This window comes from Hypanus sabinus, chromosome 28 (genome assembly GCF_030144855.1).
Source record: "Hypanus sabinus isolate sHypSab1 chromosome 28, sHypSab1.hap1, whole genome shotgun sequence".
Classification (NCBI taxonomy): domain Eukaryota; kingdom Metazoa; phylum Chordata; class Chondrichthyes; order Myliobatiformes; family Dasyatidae; genus Hypanus; species Hypanus sabinus.
The window spans coordinates 23658362-23682736 of NC_082733.1; the positions used below are offsets into that span (position 1 = coordinate 23658362).

General features: G+C 42.8%; 1 protein-coding gene and 1 long non-coding RNA gene across 5 annotated transcripts in view; one reads left to right on the top strand and one right to left on the bottom strand.

Moving 5' to 3' along the window:
• lrrc28 (leucine rich repeat containing 28) overlaps positions 1–14147 on the bottom strand; it is an 88248-nt gene extending 74101 nt beyond the window's left edge. For 2 of the 4 annotated variants that reach the window (XM_059952717.1, XM_059952714.1), the window contains exon 1: positions 14059–14147. The gene's annotated coding sequence lies outside the window, so the exon portion shown is untranslated. Of the gene's footprint in view, positions 1–12624; positions 12732–14052 lie in introns of those variants that run through there. The other 2 variants (XM_059952716.1, XM_059952715.1) reach the window with 2 other exon arrangements.
• A 12-nt stretch (positions 14148–14159) lies between these two features.
• Positions 14160–23733, top strand: LOC132382486 (uncharacterized). Its single transcript, XR_009508349.1, has 3 exons — positions 14160–14289; positions 15997–16163; positions 21046–23733. It is a non-coding gene; the product is annotated as an uncharacterized LOC132382486 (long non-coding RNA).
• Positions 23734–24375: the final 642 nt, after the last annotated feature.

A 24375-nucleotide genomic window follows, 5' to 3' on the forward strand; every position in this document is an offset into this window, starting at 1 on the left:
TCTGACTTTGAGACTGAATTTGTTACCAATTTTTAAGAATGTGACCAGTTTGAGGAGATGCCATACCTGTAGCTACCTGTAAGAATTCTGTATGCTTCAATGACATCACCTCACACTTTTCCATACTCAAGACAGTACAGGCTCTGATTGCTCAACCTTTCCTCATAGGATAAATGCATAATACTCACTATTCCAGCAATTAATTTGGTTAACGCAACACATACAAACAAGCTGGAGGAACTCAGCAGGTTCAGCAGCATCCGTGGAAAGAAGCAGCTTCCACGAATGCTGCCCGACCTGCTGAGTTCCTCCAGCTTGTTTGTATGTGTTGCTTTGACCACAGCATCTGCAGTGTACTTTATGTTTAATTTGGTTAATGTTTGCTACATTCTATATATAATTGCCAAAAGATACATTGGTTCAATTCAAATATGTTTGCATTCAAACCTCTAGCAATAAAGGCTAATATTCTTAACTAACTGCTCATTGTATCTGGGTGTTTTTTTATACATCTAACATGTTGTCCATCTGGCTGGCTCATGGAAGATATGTAATCATTTTTTTGTTAAATGTTCATTCATATGATTTGGGCATCATTGGCTATGCCAGCATTTAAAACTTATATCCTTCAAACAAGAAGTCTATGGTAAAGGGAATTCCAGCAATATTTATTCACATTATATGACTTGAAGGTAATGGTATTTCCACATCTCTCTTCTTTCTGCCCTTCTAGATGGTAGATATCTCCGCTTCGGGAGGCATTGCTGAAGCACTCAAGATAAGTAGCTGCAGTATCTTTTAAAGGTGGTGTCTTGATGCATAGTGATAGGGAAAGTGAATTTTAGGATAATGAGGAAACACCCATCAAGTGGGTTGCCCCAGAGTGTCATTAGAACTGCAGTTATCTATAAAATGAAGAAAATTCTATTATGTTCTATTCCTGATGCGTCTTGCACAAATTATTAATGTGAATTCAAAAAAATCAGGCAGGAAGAACAGAAGCTTAAATTCCAACACCACAAGGTTCAAATACCTCCCTTCAACCATTTGGTTCTTGAACCAATAGGCAAAACCTTAGTCACTGTAATTTTGGAACACTATGACCACTTTGCATGAAAATGAATTTTTTTTCTTTGCTATTTGTGTATTTTTTTAAATTGTGCATATATGTATAGGCAGCTGTCAATCCTAGGGAATCATGGGTTTGCACCTCTGGTGGACTGTATCCTCCCCAGGGTGCAAGCCTGGGTGGAAAGATTTGAAGAACCGGCTGTTGCCCATGCAACAGGATCCCCCTCTCTAGGTCAGCCAGTGAGAACAGCGAGAAGAGTTTAAAAATGAGAAAAGTTATTTCTTCTAGGCCACTGTCACATGACCCAGGTTATTAAGGAGCACCAGGCCATTGTCTCCTATACCATCAACAACCTTATCAGCTCTGGGGATCTCCCATCCACTGCCACCAACCTCATAGTTCCCACAACCCGCACTTCCCTTTTCTACCTCCTACCCAAGATCCACAAACCTGCCTGTCCAGGTAGACCTATTGTCTCAGCTTGCTCCTGCCCCACTGAACTCATTTCTGCATACCTTGACACTGTCTTATCTCCCCTTGTTCAATCTCTTCCCACCTATGTTTGTGACACTTCTCACGCTTTGAATTTTTTCAATGATTTTAAGTTCCCTGGCCCCCACTGCCCTATTTTCACCATGGACATCCAGTCCCTATATACCTCCATCCCCCACCCGGACAGTCTCAAAGCTCTTCACTTCTTTTTGGATTCCAGACCTAACCAATTCCCCTCTACCACCACTCTCCTCCATCTAGCGGAATTAGTTCTTACTCTCAATAATTTCTCCTTCAGCTCCTCCCACTTCCTCCAAACCAAGGGTGTAGCCATGGGCACCCGCATGGGTCCCAGTTATGCCTGCCTTTTTGTTGGCTTTGTGGAACAGTCCATGTTCCAAGTCTATACAGGTATCCGTCCCCCTCTTTTCCTTCGCTACATCGACGACTGCATTGGCGCTGCCCCCGTGCACATGCTGAGCTCGTTGACTTCATTAACTTTGCCTCCAACTTTCACCCTACCCTCAAATTTACCTGGTCCATTTCCAACACCTCCCTCCCCTTTCTTGATCTTTCTGTCTCCATCTCTGGAGATGGATTATCTACTGGTATCTACTATAAGCCTACAGACTCTCACAGCTACCTGGACTATTCCTCTTCTGACCCTGTCTCTTGCAAAAATGCTATCCCCTTCTTGCAAATCCTCCGTCTCCGCCGCACCTGCTCTCAGGATGAGGCTTTTCATTCCAGGATGAAGGAGATGTCCTCCTTTTATAAACAAAGGGGCTTCCCTTCTTCCACCATCAACTCTGCTCTCAAACACATCTCTCCCATTTCCCGCACATCTGCCCTCACGCCATCCACCTGCCACCCCACTCAGGATAGGGTTCCCCTTGTCCTCACCTACCACCCCACCAGCCTCCAGGTCCAATGTATAATTCTCCGTAACTTCCGCCACTTCCAATGGGATCTCACTACCAAGCTCATCTTTCCCTCTGCCCCTTTCTGCTTTCCACAGGGATCCCGACTCCCTTGTCCACTCGTCCCCCCCCCCATCCCTTCCCACCAATCTCCCTTGTACAATCTTATCATTGTAAGCAGAACAAGTGCTACACCTGCCCTTACACTTCCTCCCTCACCACCATTCAGGGCCCCAGACAGTCCTTCCAGGTGAGGCGACACTTCACCTGTGAGTCGGCTGGTGTGGTATACTGCGTCCGGTGCTCCCAGTGTGGCCTTTTATATACTGGTGAGACCCAAGACCATTTCACTGAACACCTACGTTTGGTCCGCCAGAGAAAGCAGGATCTCCCAGTGGCCACACAGTTTAATTCCACGTCCCATTCCCATTCTGATATGTCTATCCATGGCCTCCTCTACTGTCAAGATGAATCCAAACTCACGTTGGAGGAACAACTTATATACCGGCTGGGTAGCCTCCAACCTGATGGCATGAGCATTGACTTCTCTAACTTCCCCTCCTAATGCCCCTCCTACCCTTCTTACCCCATCCCTGACATATTTAGTTGTTTGTTTTTTTTCTCTCTCTCTCTCTACCCATCACTCTGCCTGTTCTCCATCTCCCTCTGGTGCTCCTCCCCCCCCCCCCCCACCTTTCTTTCTCCCAAGGCCTCCCGTCCCATGATGCTTTCCCTTCTCCAGCTCCGTATCACTTTCGCCAGTCTCCTTTCCAGCTCTTAGCTTCATCCTACCCCCTCCAGTCTTCTCCTATAATCTCCCATTTCCCCCTTCCCCCACTACTTTCAAATCTCTTACTGTCTTTCCTTTCAGTTAGTCCTGACGAAGGGTCTCGGCCCAAAACGTCAACAGTGCTTCTCCCTATAGATGCTGCCTGGCCTGCTGTGTTCCACCAGCATTTTGTGTGTGATTGAATTTCCAGCATCTGCAGATTCCCTCGTGTTTGCGGTTATTTCTTCAGCAGTTTGATCGGGGCACGACTGCACAAGCGCATGGAGGTCAGTCAGTCAGAACTGAGAGAAGAATTTAAAAAGAAGACAGCTTTATAGGGTGGGCATCAGAAGAGCAGGCAATGGAGTAGAGGGAGACAGAATAAGAAGGCTTTGTCTCAACAGGGCTTAGGCGACAATGGGTCCAGGCGAGGGATGTTACTTGTGTGGAATACAGATAGTAAGTATGTGTGAGGACGGTTTTCTGTGCTCGGTGCCAGATGTGGGAGGTCCTGGAGACTCCTAACCTCCTGTACAGCCACATCAGCACCAGGTGCGTCAAACTGCAGCTCCTTAGGGACCACGTTAGGTAACTGGAGATTCAGATTGATGACCTTCATCTGGTCTAGGAGAGTGAGGAGGTGATAGAGAGCAGTTATAGGCAAGTAGTCACTCCGGGGCCTCGGGAGACAGATAAGTGGGGAACAGTCAAAAGAGAGGACAAGAGGCAGATGCTAGAGAGAAGCCCTGTGCCTGTACTGCTGTTTGAGGACTGTTGGGGGAGACAGCCTCCCGATGAAGGGTCTCAGCCAAAACGTCGAACGCTTACTCCTATCCATTAGTGCAGCCTGACCTGCTGAGTTCCTAAAGCATTTTGTGTCAACTGTTCCTAAACCTGAGGCTCTTGTTCCGTCTTCCTGATGGCAGAAGTGAGAAGAGAGGATGGCCTGAGTGGTAGGGACCCCTGAAGATGGTTGCTGCTTTCCTGCAACAGTGTTTCGTGTAGATGTGTTTAACAGTTGGAAGGAATTTACCTGTAAAGGACTGGGTCCAATCCACTACTTTTTGTAGGATTTTCTGTTCAAGGGCATTGGTGTTTCCAACAGGGGACATACATTCATTAAAACCTACTCCCTTCAATCAAATCTTTAATATAAATTCTAAGTGGTTGAGCCTGCAACAATGATCCCTGCAGTATCTCACTAGCTTCTGACTGCTGATGTGAAATAAACCACTTATTCCTGACTCTTTCCAGATGTTAACCTTTTCAGTATCCATACTAATATACTTCCCACATTACACACAGTGATCTTTGGAATCCTCCAGCTTAGCAATCTGAGTACAGGGGTCACCTGCTTTCCAAACGTTCGCTTTACGCAGCTTCGCTTTTACAAAAGACTTACATTATTATCTGTTTTCGCCAACCGAAAGAGGATTTTTGCTTTTACGAAAAAAGACGCCCACTTTAAACTTGTGTTTAACCCGAGAAAGACTACCATGACTGTGAAGCCTTGTGCGGGCAGCTGTGTGCGCATGTGTGTACGTGCCGATTTTTTTTTCTACAAATCAGTTTTGTCTCAATCTTCCTGATCCTGATAAGTGAAATTACATTGTACATACATTATTGCTACTTTATATAGCTGTGTATTTATCATATCATTCCTGCTTTTACTATATGTTCGTGTTATTTTAGGTTTTATGTGATATTTAATGTGATTTGGTAGGTTATTCTTTGGGTCTGGGAACACTCAAAAATCTTTCCCATGTAATTTAATGGTAATTGCTTCTTTGCTTTATGCCATTTCAGCTTACAAACGGTTTCATAGGAACGCTCTACCTTCGGATAGTGGGGGGGAACCTGTATATTCTAGTTTGTAATTGATGGATTTCTGGATACCAAGGAAAGTGAACAGCAAATTCATAAGCTATGATATTAACTGGGCTCAAGGGGCTTTATGAACTTATCATGCTATTTCTCATATCCTTCACTACAATAAGTTCCAAGTGGCAGAGCCTGTCAGTTTTTAATCTTTTCTAGTTTCATACCAAAAACTGCATGGGGGGGGGGGGGGGGAATTAGAAATCTAAGATGAGGTTAAGCAAAACCCAGTGATACACATGAGGCTGCTTAACATGATAAAATCCTACAGTGTTACAGGAAAGATACTGGCATGAATGGCTGACATGCAGGAGGCAGTGACTGGGAATAAAGGGGGCCTTTTCTAGTTGGCTGCCAATGTCTAATGGTGTCCCTCAGGGGTCAGTATAGGGGCTGCTACTTTTCTCATTGTTTATCAATAATTTGGATAAAGGAATTGATGGCTTTGTGGCAAAGTCTGGAGGTGATACGAAGACAGGTGGAGGGATAGGTAGAGCTGAGGATGTAATATGTTTATAGCAGGACTTAGACAAATTGGAAGAATGCGCAAAAAAATGGCAGTTGGAATACAGTCTTGGGAAATGTATGATAATGCATTTTGGTAAAAGGCGCAATAGTGCATATTATCTAATTGGGGAAATGGCTCAAGCATTAGGGATGCAGAGGGACTTAGGAATCCACATGCAAGACTCTCATAAGGTTAATTTACAGGTTGAGTCTGTGGTAAAGAAAGCAAATGCAATATTGGCATTTATTTCAAGGGGATTAGAATATAAAAACAAGGAGATAATGCTGAGGCTTTATAGGACACTACTCAGGCTGTGCTTGGTGTATTGCCAATAGCTTTGGGCTCCATATCTTAGAAAAATATGTTGTCATTGGTGAAAGTCCACAGGAAGTTCACGAGGATGATTCCAGAAATGAAGGGATTAACATATGAGGAGCGTTTGGGAGCTTTGAGCCTGTACTTACTGGAATTTAGAAGAATGCGTGGGGATCTCATTGAAACCTACTGAATGTTGAAAGGACTAGATAGGGTGGATGTGGAGAGGATGTTGCCTATGGTGGGGGTATCCAGAGCTAAAGGGCATGGCCTCAAAATTGAGGGGTGACCTTTTAGAACAAAGCTAAGGAGGAATTTTTTTTAGCCAGAGAGTACTGAATCTGTGGAATGCTCTGCCACAGACTGCAGTGGAGGCCAAGTCTGTCGGTATATACAAGGTGGAAAGTGATCATTTCCTGATCAGTCAGGATATGAAAGGATTTGGTGAGAAGGCAGGTATATAGGGTTGTGTGGGATTCGGGATCAGCCACGATGGAACGGCAGTGCAGACTCGATGGGCTGAATGGCCTAATTCTGCTCCAAAGTCTTATGCTCTTTTGGTCCATACACATGTCTGAGAGTCGATGAGCAACCACATTTGTGGCCAAAGATTCATTCATACAGAGAGTTTGATAGACAGATGCAGCATAATCTTCTAGTCATTCACTTTATAATGCTTGCAACATAAATGGGATGTGTATTTTTAGAGCAGACTGCTGTTTTTAAAATCTGTCTGCTTCTGGCAGCAATGTGGAAGGAATTAGATAACGTAGAACAGCACAAAATCTAAAATCTTTCAGCTTAAACGTTGGTGCTTACACTTCACTGCTCAGCACACCAAATTAATGCCTCCTGTTGTTTAGGCTTTAATTTGGAAGTTTCTCAGCAATTACTCTCAACCTTTGGCTGTAAATCCACATTCTCAACACTTCGGAAAGACAAATCTCTGCAGAAATTGCTAAGAATTCTCATCTATGTATCGCCAATAGCTTTGGGCCCTACCTAAGGTGGAAACATTTTTTTCATATTTGTAAACTTATAACTAAATTGATCTTTAAGTCTAATGCAGGATCTTAACCCAAAACATCAACAATTCCTTTCCTCCCCACAAATACTGCTTGTCCCAGCAGTTTAGATTTTACTCCAGAATGCTTCGTCTACAGTACTGAGCAAAAGTCTTAGATACAGACATATAGCTAGGGTACTAAGACATTTGCACAGTACTTCATTGTCAACGTGGAGCAGAGAATGAGTTTGTAAATCTGGTGGGAGCAAAGAATGTTGGGAAAGGGGAGGGTGGAACGCCAGGGAAGGGGTGTGAGACAGGTGGCAGAGAAGGAGTGCCAGGGGTGGAAGGATAACACCAGCCTCAAGGCTGGTTATTGGATCAAGGTTATTGGATCCTAAATAACTGGTTTATTGATCTTTACAGAAGACTCTCTGGTGCTTCCCACTCTCCCTTCCCCTTTTCCAAACCATGATTCCCCTCTGCCTGCACCCTTCCCACTCTCAAACCACAATAGAAACTCATAATAGTCAGGTTTATTATCACTCACATGTCATGAAGTTTGTTTTTTTCTCTCAGCTAAATGTGTGCCTAAGACTTTTACACAGTACTGTATATTCTCACGTGACTCCATTTTACTACTCCATTGTGTCCAATATGAAGTCTCTTCTCTGAAGGGTTTCCTCTTCTCTTCTCTGAAAAGTTTCCTCTTCTTTTCAATCATCAAGAGCATCTTCTAAAGACACTACCTCAAGAAGGTGACATCCATCATTAAGGATCCAGGATGTTGCCTCTGTTCATTATTACTACCACCAGCTAACCAGAATAAGCTTAAATATCACTGTCATGAAATTTGTCGTCATGCAGCAGCAGTACATTGCAATGCTGTCAAAATGGTTGCTGTGATGCGTCTACTATGGTAATGTTTGTCGCTCTCACTTTCAGCTTCCACTGTGAAAAGGATAGCCGAATGTGCAAGTCTCACTGACAGTACACAGCCTCTCCAACAGCAAACCTCATTTTGTGCCTCCTCGCTGGCGACACACAGAACTGAACTCCTTTTGGTCTCAGGCTGAACTACATAGGATGGGAAGGAGGTCTGGCCCCTTCACATGTAGCACGCAGATCCACCATTGTGTGGACATGCCCTGGTGCTCCTGAACCAGAGCCCCAGCAAAGGGTAACTAACCCCACTGCCTTGTGAGCTGCCTTGGGAGAGACAAAGGCTACGGGAATAAACACAGACAACATCTCAGGATCTCCATACCTTCCACCCAGGCTTGTGATGATGATCATCATCATCACCCATTGTCCTTCGAGACAGACGGATGCCAACCAACCACCACATTGCAATACATTGTAATAAAACTGTAAATTAGAGGACAGAGGAATTCTGCAGGTCAGGCAGCATTTATGGAAATTAATAAACAGTTAACGTTTTGGGCCAAGGCCTAAAAAGTTAAATCAAATAAATAATGCAAAAGTTGGCACCTTATCTCCTTGCCCACCCATCACTTCCCTCTGGTGCTCCTCCCTCCTTTTCTTTCTTCCATGGCCTTCTATCCTCTTCAATGCGACTCCCCTTCTCCTGCCCTATATCTCTTTCACCAACTTCCCAGCTACTTACTTCATCCGTCCTCCGACAGGTTTCTCTCTCTCTCCTCCTCCCCCACCATTTAAATCTAGTCCTCAGCTTTTTTTTCTCCAGCCCTGCTGAAAGGTTTCAGCTTAAAACATTGACTGTACCTTTTTCCCCCATAGGTGCTGCCTGGCCTGCAGAGTTCCTCCAGCATTTTGTATGTGTTGCTCAGAAGAGTCAGTGGCAATGAATTCCGCAGACGGCTACTCATCTATGTTCTAAAGGGATGTCCTTCTATTCTGAGGTTGTGCTCTCTGGTCCTAAACTCTCCCACAATATCTAGGCCTTTCGATATTTGGTAGGTTTCCACGAGATCTTATCTCGTGCTTTGAAACACCAGTAAGCACAGGCCTAGAACCATCAAATGCTCATCATACAATAATCCTTCCATTCCCAGGATCATTCTCAAAAAACTCCTCTGGAGCCCCTCCAATGCCAGCACATCCTTTCTTAGACAAGAGGCCCAAAACTGCCCACAATGCTCCAAATGTGGTCTGAGCAATGCCTTATAAAGTCTCAGCATCATATCCTTGCTTTCGTATTCTAGGCCTCTCAAAATAAATGCAAACATTACATTTGTCTTCCTTATTACTGACCCAGCCTGCAAATTTATCTTTAGGGAATCTTGCACTAGGACGTCCAGTGGAGGACCTCCACTTTCTAAATCTGCTCCCCGTTTACACTTTTATTCCTCCTACCAAATTGTATTACCATAAATTTCCCTACACTGTGTTCCATCTGCCCATTTTCCTGATCTGTCCAAGTCCTTCTGCAGATTCCCTATTTCTTCAATACTACCCGCCCCTTCACTTATCTTTGTATCCTCTGAAACTTGACTACAAAGCCATCAAGTCTGTCATACAAATCATTAGCATATAAGATTCAAAATTGTTTCATATCATTTCCAATACACAAGTATAAAGGAGAGTAAAATAGTAGTTACTCCAGCTCCAATGCTACACCAAAAAAAGATAAAGAACACAATGAATATAAATAACTTACATACATAGATTGATTGAATGTCCATTAAGTGATGCTTGGTACAGGAGTATCCATACACAAGGTGACTCTGACAGGAAATAGTAAAGAAGTGGTGGTGGGGGTATAGAGGGGTGGGTTGGTGGTTAGAGGTGTTGATCAGCCTGCTTTGGGAAAGTAACTGCTTTTGACCCTGGTGGTCCTGGCATGGATGCTACACAGCCTCCTCCCTAAACAGAATAGGTGGAATCCTTCATGAAGTTACTGGACCTTTTCCAGCACATTTCTGTCCAACATGAAAAGTTGCAGACCCAACAACACTTGTTACCAACAGCCAACCAAACATAGGCACCCTTTATTCCCATTCTTTGCCTTCTACCAGTCAGCCAATCTTCTCACCATGCTAGTGTTTTTCCTGTAATACCACAGGCTCTTATCTTATTTAGCAACTTCATGTATGGCACCTTGTCAAAGGCCTTCTGAAAATCCAAGTCAAAAACATTCACTAACTCTCTTTAGTCTATCCTGCTTGTTATTTCCTCAAGAATTACAACAGATTTGTCAGGCAATATTTCCTCTTAAGGAAACAGTGCTGACTTCCACTTATTTTATCGTGTGCCTGCAAGTACCCTGAAGACTCATTCCTTAATAATGGATTCCAGCACCTTGCCAACAACTGATGTCAGGCTGACTGGCCGATAAATTCCAGGCTTTTGCCTCCATCCCTTCTTGAAAGTGGAGTGGCACTAGCAATTTTCCAGTCCTCCAGAACCACTCCAAAATCTACAGATTATTGAAAGATCACTATTGATGCCCTCAGTCTCTTCAGATACTTATTCAACTTGTCCAGAATTTCCTTGTCCCCATTACTACCTCTCTGGTGTCATTTTCCAGCTGTCCAATGTCCACTCTTGCTTCTCTTTATATATCTGAAACTCTTTTGGTGTCCTCTTTTATATTATTGGCTAACTTACCTTCAAAATTTCATTTTTTTAAAATTGTTTTTTAATTGCCTTCTGTTGGTTTTTAAAATCTCCCAATCCTCTAACTTCCAACTGTTATATTGTGTGTTCTCTCTTTTGCTTTTATGCTGCTTTGATTTCCCTTGTCAGCCATGGTTGCCTCAACCTCCCTTTAGAATGGTGGTTCTTCTTTCGATCCCAAATTACACCCCAAAACTCAAACCATTGCTGTTCAGCCTTCATTCCAGCTGGTGCCCCCTTCCAATCAAATTTGGCTAGCTCCTTTCTCTTGTCCTTTACTCCAGTGTAGTAAAGATATATCTGACTTTTCTCCTTCTCAATGTGCAGGGTGAATTCTAATATATTATGATCACTGTCTCCTAAAGGCTTCTTTATTTAAGCTCCCTTTCAAAACACGATATTCAATCCAAAATTTTCCCTGATGGACTCGACCCTAAACTGCTCTAAAAAGCCATTTCATAGGCATTCTAGTTCCCTCTCTTGGGCTCTAATACCAATCTGATTCCCCTAATCTACCTACATATTGAAATATCCCAAGGGTCATCAGAGCATTGCCCTTTTTACATGTCTTTTCTATCTCCCAGTGTAATTTGTACCCCACATTCTGACCACTGTTCAGAGGCATGTATAAAACTCCCATCAGGGTCTTTTTACCCTTCCAGTTTCTCAGCTCTACCAACAAGGATTCAACACCTCCTGACCCCATGTCACTTATTTCTAAGGATTTGATTTTTTTTAAACAAACAAAGCCACCCAATGCCTACTCCCCTGCTCCTTTGATACAATGTGAATCCTCGGGTGTTAAGCCACCGGCTATGATCTTCTAACTACAACTCTGATATTTGCAACTTCATATCTGCCAATTTCTACCTATGCTATAAAGTCATTCACTTTATTCCATCTACAATAAGCATTCAAATATAAGACCTTCGGTCCTGCATTCACCACCATTCTTTTCAATTTTGTCTGCCTCTTGCCTGAGGTTAGGTTCTTACCCATTTCTAAAACTTTTGTCTTATTATTCCTTCTGGAGACTTTTGTAACATCTCCTGCACTCTCCTTCCCTTTTACTTAATCCATAATTTTCCAACCTGTTGAACCCATCTCCCTTACTGTTGAGTTTAAAGCCCTATCCACAACCCTAGTTATCTGATTTGCCAGAACCTTGGTCCCACCAGGATTCAGGTGGCACCCATCCCATTGGAACAGCGCCCTCCTTTCCCAATACTGCTGCCAATATTTCACGAATTCAAACCCACTTCTCTTGCACCTATCTTAGATCCAGACATTCAGCTCTCTGATCTTATTAACCCTGTTCCAGTTTGTCCATGCATCAGGTGACAATCCAGAGATTATTACCTTTTTGGAGCTGTGTTTTAAGTTTGTCCTCTAGCTGCTCAAACTCCCTCAGCAGAACCACTTTCCTGTTCTTCCTATGTCATTGGTACCCACATGGACCACAACAGCTGAATCTCTCACTCCAAATTACTCTGTAATCAGATGCAAACTAGGCAACAGGCAGATAACACAGCCTTTGGGACTCTCAATCCTTATGAAAGAGAATTATGTCCATTCCCCTGACTATACTATCCTCAATTACAACTACATTTCTCTTCTCTGCCACCTCTAGAACTGCTCTCTGAACCATGGTTCCACAGTATGGTTGCTCATCATTTCTACAGCCCCCATTCTTATCTGCACAGAAAGCAACAATGTTCAGCCTGTGGGGCAAGCTCAAGAGTAGATACTCCTCCAGCACTACCTCTTGTATCCCCGACCTGCCTCACCAGCATTCACATTCTCTTGTCCCTGGTCACAGACCAAATTCCAGCATTTACTCCCCTTGAATCTTCATTGCACTGTACTCAGCTAGTTGTCTCAATTTCAAAACATAATCATGACCTCTGTAACAGCCCAAGATATAGTATACAATTTAATAATTAGACCCTATCTCACCCACCTCTCAGAGTAAAAGTCTATAATTCCAAAGGAACTAACATGAACAACACAAACCACAAAGTAAAGATTGTATCTCATCATCTACACGACAATATCTGTACTTACATGCACATAACATTTCAGGAAGAAATTGTCGGAATGACCATCACAGCACTGAGCTTTAGTTCATTTGATGCACAGGGATGACTTACTTGCACACCAGAGAAATGTGACTAAGGAAACAAAGCACACCTTTACAATTATAAAGGATGAGCATCCCTTATCCAAAAATCAAAAAATCTCTGAAATCTGAATTTTTTAAGCATTGACATGACGTCACGAATGGACAATTCCACAGGGTGCTGGTAAGGTTTCCGGGTGATGCACAGGTCTCTATGTACTACAGACAGTTCTGAGAAGTCACCACACATACTTAATGAACAGAAGTTAATGAAAAATAGAAAAACACTGCATAAAACAAAAAATGAAGGTCTCAACCATGTATTGAAAGAGTGGATTCATCAGCAATGGAGCTAACATATGCCACTTTAACAGCATGCTGATCATGAAACAAGCAAAGATCTATCATGACGAACTCGTGATTGAAGAGAATTGTGAATATTTAACCGGCTGGTTGCCAAAATTTAAGAAAAGGCATGGCATTAAATTTTTAAACATTTAACAACAGCGTCGGCTGATCATGGAGCAGCAGAGAGATTTATTGATGAGTTTGCCAAGATCGTTGCTGATAAAGAATCTAACACCAGAACAAGTCTACAATGCTGATTGTTTTTATTCCTTATATAAAAACCAAAATAAGTAAAATACAAATACAGTGTACTTTCCCTAGATGCTGCCTGGCCTGCAGAGTTCATCCAGCATTTTATGGTGTGTTGCTCAGATTTCCAGCAGATTTTCTCACTTATGACAGTGTACTGTAACCTTTTAATCAAAACACTGTATTATAGATGAATAAAAGCCTGCTGTTGTTTGTTGTTACTCAGATTCAAGTATTCACCCGATGCTGCTGTTGTGCTTTGTTCCCTGCTCACATTGTTTCATTAAATTGTATATAATATTTTTTACTGTTCGATACATATGTGTGATGAACAAGTGTAAGACAAACTGCATACCGGTAGGACATAAATTCAGGATCAGAAATTATGCTGATTCAAAGCTATCTCATTATATATTGTGAAATCCAATATGTGAAATACGCCTGGCCCCAAGCATTTCGGATAAGGAGTACTCAACCTGTACAATCTCCCAATGCATTTTATAGCCCACGATGCGCCGCTGAAGGTTGTCACCATTGTAACATGCAAATAAAACAAAGTAGAGTTTTGGCATTGTTAAACAAATGGCTGACAACAAAGAAGTTATTGGAGATGCGAGGCCCGATTCAACCGGTGGCCATGCCCCCGGCCCCAGTGAACACACAGGAACCCGGACAGACGCGAACACCCTACTCTCGGCTTCGGTACTACAGTCGGAGCCCATTCAATCTCACACTGGCAGCACACACAAATGGAAGACATGTTAAAACATCATTACCCTCACCTGGACGTGACACCGACGTACCACAACAACCGTGCCCCAAGCCACCTTCTGATTCGTTTACCTTTGTCAATAAAATACCAGAATCTCATACCGGAAGCACAACGGCTTCCGATTGGTCGGTGGCTCGCTGTGCATTCTGGGGAGTGTAGTCCATGTGGCTCGCGTTCTCAGTTTTCGAATGACTGCCGATTAACTCGGTCCTCTCGGAATGCAAGTTTCCTCTTCGGCTCAGTGGGTCAGAGTCTTCTCTTTCAAGTTTATTAACTTCATCCTGTCTAGGATTGGGAATGAAATCTAGGCTGAAATGAAAATGATGGAGTGAGGCTGTTACCTAAGGGAATGTGCACTGTCGGAAGTGTGTGATCCTTTCGACTCCGATTTAAGATTCCGTGTTATTATTTCAAACGCGAATAGGGGAGTTCTCCTCAGTATTCTTGCCAATATTTAATCTTCAACCAAAATCAATAAAATCAGATTTCTATTTGTGATCCTTTGGCTCCCCCCCCCCCCACCCCACCCCAACTTCCTTCAAACAAAAGGGGTAGCCATGGGCACTGGCATGCGTCCCGGCTAAGCCTGCCTTTCTGTCGGCTATGTGGAACAGAACTATGTTCCAAGCCTACACCGGCGTCACGCCCCAACTTTTCCTGCGCTACATCGAAGACCCACGCCTGCACCCACGCCGAGTTCGTCGACTTTGTCAACTTTGCCTCCAACTTCCACCCTTCCCTCATATTCACCTGGTCCATTTCTGACACCTCCCTCCCTTTCGAGATCTCTCTGTCTCTATCTCTGGAGGCAGCTTATTTCTATTGCAAACCCACAGACTAACAGCTACCTGGATTGTACTTCTTCCCACAGCGTCACTTGTAAAAATGCCATCTGCTCTTCCTCTGTCTCCAAGGCATCTCTTTTTCATTCCAGAAGGAAGGAGATGTCCTCCTCTTCCAAAGAAAGGGGCTTCCCGTACACCACCATCAATGTTGCCCTCAACTGCATCTCTTCCATTTTGCGCATGTCTGCCCTCATCCCATCCTCCAGCCACCCCACCAGGGATAGGGTCCCTCTTCTCCTCATCTACCACGCCACCAGCCTCCACGTTCAGCACATAATTCTCTGTAACTTCCACCATTTCCAACGGGATCCCACCACCAAAGACATCTTTCCCTAACCCCTACCCCCAAAACCTGCATTCCGCAGGATTGCTCTCTACTCGAGTGTCCATTCATCTCTCCCCACCGATCTCCCTCCTGTCACTTATCCTTGCAAGCGGAACAATTGTGACACCTGCGTTGCTACCATTCGGGACCCCAAACAGTCCTTCCAGGTGAGGCAGACCTGTGAGTCTTTTGGGGTCATCTATTGTATCTGGTGCTCCCAGTGTGGCCTCCTGTACATCAGTGAGACTCGACGTCGATTGGGAGACTGCTTCGCCAAGTATCTAAGCTCCGTCCACCAGAGAAAGCAGGATCTCCATGGGGCCTCCAAATTTAATTCCACTTCCTATTCCCATTCCAACATGTCCATCCAGGGCCTCCCCTACAGCTGCGATGAGGCCACACTCACGTTGGAGGAGCAACATCTTAAATTCTGTCTGGGTAGTCTCCAACCTGAGGGTATGAACATCAATTTCTCGAACTTCTGGAAATGCCCCCCCCCCCCCCCCGCTCCTCTACTCCCTATCTCCTTTTCCCTCCCTCACCTTATCTCCTTGCCTGCCCATTGCCTCCCTCTGGTGCTCTTCCCCCTTTTCTTTCTTCCATGGCCTTCTGACCTCTCCTATTAGATTCCGCCTTCTCCAGCCCTGTATCTCTCTCACCAAATCAACTTCCCAGCTCTTTACTTCACCGTTCCCCTCCCAGTTTCACCTATCATCTTGTGTATCTTCCTCCCCTCCTCCCACCGTCTAACTCTGACTCGTCCTTTCTTTATCTCCAGTCCTGATGAACGGTCCCGGCCGGAAACGTCGACTGTACTCTTTTCTATAGACGCTGCTGCACGGCCTGCTGAGTTCCTACAGTATTTTGTGTGTGCTGATTGGATTTCCAGCATCTGCAGGTTTTCCCTTTGTTTGTGGGATCGTGTAGCGTGCTGGATTGTCTGAGGTATTTTCTTCATTTGTAAAAAATAACACGTTGATGATTGTGTCAGAAGGTCAGATGTTTAAGACCAGGAAAGATACAATATAAAGAGAGACAGTGAAACAAGAAACAGCGTAAGATAGAATCTGAAGCAACAGTGAAAATGCTGGAGGAAATTATTGTTCCTCGCTGGGACATTCCTCTGAAACCTAATGATCAGAGATCAGCATCTGTAGAGGGAAATGGACAGTCAATATTTCAGGCTGAGAGCCTCTATCTTGGTCAAGATGCAATATAAGCCTGCTCTGCATGTTTTAGCTTCTCCATTTTCAATATTTATACGCGCACTTCCGTAACCCACTGCCCAATCCATCCTATAATCATCTATCTGAATCTCCTACCTGTTAATCATTTACCAGATCACCTCTCTCCAATCATCTACCCAACTAGTGTGATATCTCTCCAGATATCTGCATGACTCTGCACCAGCCACTCCCAGCCTGAAAATCATCTTTCTGATTATTTCCTCAGTTGTTTACCTTACCCCACTCATCTCACCTTCCTTCTACCATGATTTTCTGCAAATATCCAAACTCTTAAAAATCGATTGTACTATTTCTCTTGTCGATCAATGAGTTATCCTCAGTATAGTTTACATACTTCTATATTGGACCATCAAAACAAATTCCTGTCAATGTTTCTTAAAGTATTTCAGTGAGCTTGCATAGAAACATAGAAAACTTATAGCACAATACAGGCCCTTCGGCCCACAATGCTGTGCCAAACATGTACTTACTTCAGAAATTACCTAGGGTTACCCATAGCCTTCTATTTTTCTAAGCTCCTATCCAGAAGTCTCTTAAAAGACTCTATCATATCCGCCTCCACCACCATTGCCGACAGCTCATTCCACGCACTCACCACTCTCTGCATAAAGAACTTATCTCTGACATCTCCTCTATACCTCCTTCCAAGCTCCTTAAAACTGTGCCCTCTCCAATCATCTACCCAATTAGTGTGATAGCTTTTGCTATTTTGTCTCCTCTCCACACTGATGTCTTCCCGCACTCATTTTCTTCATGAGATCAACTTCTTGTCCTTTTAACCCTATTACCACTAAATTCCTGACCAGTATGCTTCTAGCGAAATGCCTTTGACCGCAACTCTATTTCTTTTTCCATTTATGATGCCTTATGAAGCTGAGTGCTTACAGCATTTTCTGATTCTGTTTCACAAAGCCTCCTTCCACTCAAATGTGTTGTAAAGGTTCCTATCCTTTTCCAATACAAAGGTGTCATCATCACCGCATTTAAACAAACAACCTTTGATCCTTCTATCCTTTTAAAGTATCAACACATCTCCAATCCATGTTTCCTCACCACAGCTATTGTTATGGATCACTGATCATGCTTTCTCCAGGGGTTCACAACCTTTTTTATGCCATGGACCCCTACAATTAACCGAGAGGTCTGTGGACCCCAGATTGGGGACCCCTACCTGAGACAAATGGTCTGTTGTCCTTGATTTGCATATTTCCTTATAACATAGAAAGGGTCGAACCAGTCTATGCTGGTTTATGGAACAACCCCATTCTCCTACATATTCTATCCACTTTCCCAAAAAGAACCCCTCTTCCAGATTCTATCATTCACCTAGAGTATGAAAAGGGGAAACTTACCTTGACCAATTAAACAACCAATTCGGACATAGATGGAATGTGGGAGGAAGTTGGAACACCCAGAGGAAATCAAGTAGTTATAGAGAGAATGGTTTCTAAGGTTGTCATAGCCGGGGTGGTAGTGGGGATAAGCTCCCACTACCTATAAAGTGCTCCAAATGGCGTGCGGCTCGAACAACCTCTGACAACCAAGTCCAACTCTTGGCCTTCACAAGTGGCTTAGCTACTAGGCTCGTCAGAACTGTTTCTACTTACAAGAGAAGGGGCATAGGACCACTGGCGCCACAAAACCTGTTGTTTTGGGCAGGTGGGCTCATCAGCATTGGACGGCAGCCCACCTAGGAGAAGGAAAACTCTGATTTTAAACCTCCGATGCCTTGTGGCCATACTCCCCCCCCCCGCCCCATGGGAAATGCTTTGGGAGTAAACCCCGAAGAAGAAATCCGGAGCTGGAGTCGCTAAGGCAGTTTGATGTTTACAATTTCACTCTGGCAACCTCTGCAATGACATTGGCGCCAAGGTGTATCGGCGCTTGCCCTTCCCTTGGACTACATCAGTGACATGGAGAGGGGGGACCCACTGCATGGGCAACAGCCAGTTCTTTAAATCTTCCTGCCCAGGCTCGTGCCCTGGAGAGGACACAGGCGCAAATCCATGATTCCCTGAGATCAACAGCCCAGCGTATCTGTAGATGTGAACTTCCCACTATTCAGGACATTTATAAAGACAGGCATGTAAAAAGGGCCCGAAGGATCATTGGGGACCTGAGTCGCCCCAACCACAAATGGTTCCAGCTGCTACCATCCGGGAAATGGTACCGCAGCATAAAAGCCAGGACTCCAGGACAGCTTCTTCCACCAGGCCATCAGACAGCTTAACTCATGCTGACACAGCTGTATTTCTATGTTATATTGATTATCCTCTTGTACATACTATTTATTATAAATTACTATAATTGCACATTACACATTTAGTCAGAGATGTAACATAAAATTTTTTACTCCTCATGTAAATGAAGGATGTAAGTAATAAAGTCAATTCAATTCCCTGTAAGGTTGGTTACAAATTATTGCACTTCCTGGATGTATTGAAAAAATGCATGAGAACATTACTTTTATTTAACTTTGTAGATTTATTATTTATCTTTCCTGATAAATGGCCCGAGTGTATTTGGAAGATCTACCATGAATAATACTATAGTTTCTTTTGAACAGTTCAGGCAGCATCTATAAGATATTTAAACAAATATCAGAAATAATTTATCCAAGAAGTCAACTGTTTCTCTTTGTACTTACACTGCCTCAGAGCTTACAGTATTTTAAGAATTTATTTCAGATTTTTGCCGCACTAGCTGTATTTTTCTTTTCTATATATGATTGGACAAAATCAGCACAGACTAAATTGGAGAACTTTGAAATCTAATGTGGAGATTTAAATGAATAATTAACCTACACCTGAAATTACAAAGCAGGAGCATGCCAATATTATGCTGCTATCTCATTTGATTGATTTCTGTATCTTGTCAACCCTACCACACCACCCATAGGTGGAATGCCAACAAAGGACAAGGTCTTGAACCGCTGAAGTCAGTTACCGATTGACTATGCTGTTTAAAACTAGAGTTTTAGAAACAGACCCTTGGGCCCAAATCATCCATGAAGATATAAAGGTGTTTTCCTGAGCTAGTCCCATTTGCCTACATTTGACCTATATCCCTCTAAATCTTTCCTATCCATGCACATGTTCAAATATCTTTTCAAAGTAAATATACCTGCATCTACCACTTGCTCTGGCACTGAATTCTGTATATTCACCTCGTGCCTGTGAAAAATTTGCCTATTAGGTCCTCTTTAAATCTTTCTCCTCTTACCTTAAACCTATGCCCTCTAGTTTTAGCCTGGAAACAAAGATAGTAAAAATCCAGTCTGTCCTTATTACTCTAGCCCTGCAATCCCAGCAACATCCTTGTTATCTCTTCTAGCAATCACATTCTTCCTATAGTATGGCAACCAGAACTGCATACCATATTCCATGTGTGATCTTGCCATCACTTTGTACAGCTGTAACATTACACCCCTCCCCAGGGGTGCCATATGCCGCCTTCTTACCCTGTCTACCCATCTCACCACTTTTAAGGAATTATATATTTGTGCTCCTATCTCCCTCTGTTCTGTGGCATCCTGCAGGTCAGCCAGCACTCTTAATGAGAAACTGTATTAGGACTTGTAGTTCAGTCAGACAGGACGTGACTCTGGCTGGGGGGAAAATAAACTGTACTTGATCCAGGTGATAGAAATGGAAAGGGAGAGTAGTGCTCTGGGAGCTAGGAAGCCTTCCAGATATTCAGAAAGTGGAGGAAGAAGATTGTTATGGAGGTCGAGGCCAGCTGTCAGCTTCCAGGGACCTGTTTGTAGTACTTCAGGGATTAAATAAGCACTGTAATTGAACAAATGAGGTCAGGATTGGTGATGCATTTTTAAATTCGCTATCTTCCAAACCACATCCAAGCTTCAATCATTATGACATTTATATCAAGCTAGTCATCTGCCTGATAAATACTCATTCTTGTCATCCACGTGCTCCTGTACACTACACATACTTGACATTGCCACAAACCTCATGTCCATAGCTTTTATCACACTTGCAGCTATTCAGACAAAACAGAGGAATTATTCACATTGCATATGTATTGTGTGGCACTAATTGACCTATGTTTTTCTTTCTGGCAAGGCAAAATGCCGGTCATGGAAGCGGAAAGGGAATAAGAGAGTCCTCCATAACACTTACTGTGGTGAACTACATATACCTGTCTGGACACGCACCCCCCCCCCCCACTCCTGCTGCTGACTGCTCCTGTGGCTCCTCCCACAGACACCCCGGTATAAAGGCGATTGGGGCCTGAGCCCTGCCATCAGTCTCCAGGATGTAGTATGGCGGTCAATTGCTGTTTGTTGCTTGTTCTTTCTTCCAGTCGATAAAAGCCTATATCTCACCTCACGTCTCAGAGAGTTATTGATGGTGCATCACTTATGGAGGTGGCCATTTTGGGTGCTACTGGAATAGTCATTGATGGGGCATAGCCAAACCACTGAAAATTATTGTACCCAAAGTCCTCTTCATCCAGCCATTCTTTTGATTTTTAAATACAACATTGTTTCCAATTTCCAAACTGCAGAATGCATGTCTGATTTCTTACATTATGTTATCCTTTTGTCTTTTTCGTTTCAGATGCCCAGAATGTGCAAACTGACTGAAAAATGGAAGTAGATCAAGCAGGTAGTTCCAATGTACAGACAGGGGCTAAAGGCATAGATAAGGATGATAAGTTAAATTTTTATTACAGTGCAACAAGATTCCATCTGTAAATTCAATCTGGTGCATTTAATGAGGACTTTCATTTTTAAGTTGTAGTGAGGAAATAATGCATTTATCAGTTACTATGATGTGAGTCTGTCCACATTGTTTTCACCCTTTCCTTTCCTTCATGTTTCTCTTCCCCAAGAACTGGGCATGTAGATGATGACAAGAAATATCTCTTCACCATGGTGAGATTGCCCAGCATGCAACCACTCATACCCACCTCAGGTTCCTCATAAAGCTCTTTAGGCAGTGCAATATGGCAGCATGGCTTTGACTGCAGATTAAACATAGTGTGAATCATCATTCACACTTTCATTTCCCCTTATGGCTCAAACATAGTCAGTACATCAAGCTGTCAGAAAATGAAGGCTTGATGATTGGTTTCAAGATTTGCAACCAGCGGTCACAAAACAGCAAGGCTTTATCTATCTGCTACAGAGCAGGGTTGACATATGTCCACAGGCATGAAGATAAAAGAAACTGCAGATACTGGAATCGGAAAACAAAACAACAACATTCTGGAAGAGCTCAGCAGAGTCTATAGAGGCAAAAGGCAATTATTGTTCTCCTAATATCCAAAGTGGTTGCCTCTGTAGATACACAAGGACACATCTGCCTTCTCAATTCTTCTGTGTTTTGGCATTTCAGGACAGAGCCCTGCATTAGGATCACTGTCCTTTTCGTGCTTGATCTCCCAGCAGCTTGACTTCTACTGTAGGCCCTGTGTTCATTTGCTCATTTATGCTTTATTGCAAGGGATATGGCTACTATGTACTCATGTCAGAAAGCAAACGTTTGCACAGAAGCTTCTAAGTTAAGAACTTAATCACCACTCCCTGCAGATTGGTGCATCATGAAATAAGCATAGTAGTTACCAAACATTTAATGGGTTAGCTAATGAAACCAAACAGAAACTAATTTCAAATTTAAGTTTAATCGCCATTCACCCATACATGAACACCCATGAATGCAGCCAAACAAAACAGCATTACTCTGCAGCCAAAGTGCAAAACGCAGTACTAACAGTCACACACAGCATAAGGCACGTATAGCTTATATAAGATATCATTAAAATACAGTCACATAAAAAATATAGTCTAAGACTTAAAATCTATCATGAATGTTGCAGGAGTCTGCAGTCAAACACAACACAGCTTGTCTTCTACTGAGTGAACACTATGGGGCAGCACTGACTCCAGCTTGGACGATGTATCATGCCACCTCTGGTGGAGCACACTGATTCCAATGCCTCTCTCCTGGGCAACTTTAAGTAGGCGAATCCGCGGCTTGAGGCCTAGTCCTCAAGATGACTGAGGTCAAACAGCTCCTCCACCAGCTGCCAAAAAATCGGTGAATCGGATTTACAGCATTCTGCATTAACAATGTCCAATAGGGTCAACTAGTCGGAACATGGTCAATAATTTCTTCAATGTGTGGATAGCAGAGTGAAGTGAGATTAAGTGTAATGGTATGATGGCAGGAGCATGAAACTACATTTCTGCAATCTTGACACTGCCCACCCTTCTCAGCAGACATGTAGTTTCACTGATGTCAAACACAATTCAGTTCAGGGACTTAAGCAGCTAATTTTGCATTTTGAGGTCTTAAAGGTTATCAGTTGAAATGCATCAAGGAATATTGCTTGATGGAAGGAAAATGCAAAATAAAGGAAGGAAAATAAACAAATTGAGAGACTTAGAACTGGCTAGATTCAACCCGACATCTAAAATCAAGAATATTTCCTAATACCAATAAAAAATGCCTTCTAATTGCTAAGTAAAGAACCTTATGCTGTAGGATTTTGTGAATAAAACATGCAAGAGTCATTTTATGTGCTGAAGTAAAACCACAGCCCATTGCAAACAAAATAAATGCAGTTGCCTTATATGGGCGCCTGTATGTCAGACACTGTTTCTTAAAAGTGAGCACATGTTTGTGACTTATGTAGAGCAGCTTCTGTTATGAACAATATGTGTCATCTATTACATTACCCTACAATGTAATTTGCAGATGCAGAACTTGACAGTTATAAAGAGTTTTCATCAATATGCTGAGCAGTGGTGAAATATTTGCATATTTCATTTCAGATCTTAGATGTGGGTGCCTGTTCTATACAAGCAAAACGGTTTTAATCCTAAGTAACTTCTAAAATGTAACTTTGCAGCTTTGGTTTTGTGATTGTCATTTTGCAATGACCTTATCACTACCTTGTGCAATTTGTAAACAAAAATCATAAACTTTGCCAAAACTTTGCCTCGCAAAAATATTCATAAGTAAGCGCATTCTCCATTTTGAACAGAAATTAACAAAGGTGGCTAAAGCCAACAGAAGCAAAAAAAAACTATTCCAGATAACAGTCTGTCTAACGAGTTCAAGAAGGCGTCATTGTTATCGGCACACTTGGGAGCTGCTCTTTCTTTTAGTTAGATCATTTTACTGCCTGAATACAGCAATGAACAGGTTACTGAATTACTGAAAAGTTGTTAATGAAAACATCCATTGTATAATCTGTTTTATAGATAGTCATAATTGTTAAAAAGTTTCAATACTTCAGTCTCTTCAATTACCTTCAAGCCACTCAAATAACTTGAGTATGAAGGTATGAACATTTAAATTAATTATTTCTTGTTTTACAACCTGTAGTAAAATGTCTTGCTTACTACTTCTTCTCTTTTATTCTCTGAAGGAAGTTAATGAATCTAATACCGTATATTATTACAGTCCAAGAATTCATTGTAAGTTTAGGACTACAGATATGTGGTCAGATTTCAAAGGTTCATTCTCCTTTCATTTAAATTAGTTCTATAAAGAATGCAAGAGGAAAAAGAATATAAGATCATAAGATATAGGAGCACAATTAGGCCATTTGGCCCATTGAGTCTGTTCCACCATTTCATCATGGCTGATCCATTTTCCCTTCAGCCCCAATCTCCTGCCTTCTCCCTGTATTCCTTCAAGCCCTGACTAATCTAGAATCTATCAAACTCTACCTTAAATATACCCAATGACTTGGTCTCCACAACCGGCTGTGGCAATGAATTCCACAGATTCACCACTTTCCGGCTAAGGAAATTCCTCCTGATCTCCATTCTAAAAGGATGTACCCCTAATCTGAGGCTGTGTCCTCTGGTTCTAGACCCCACCACAGGAAACATCCTCTCCATTTACACTCTATCGAGGTTTTTCAATGTTCAATAG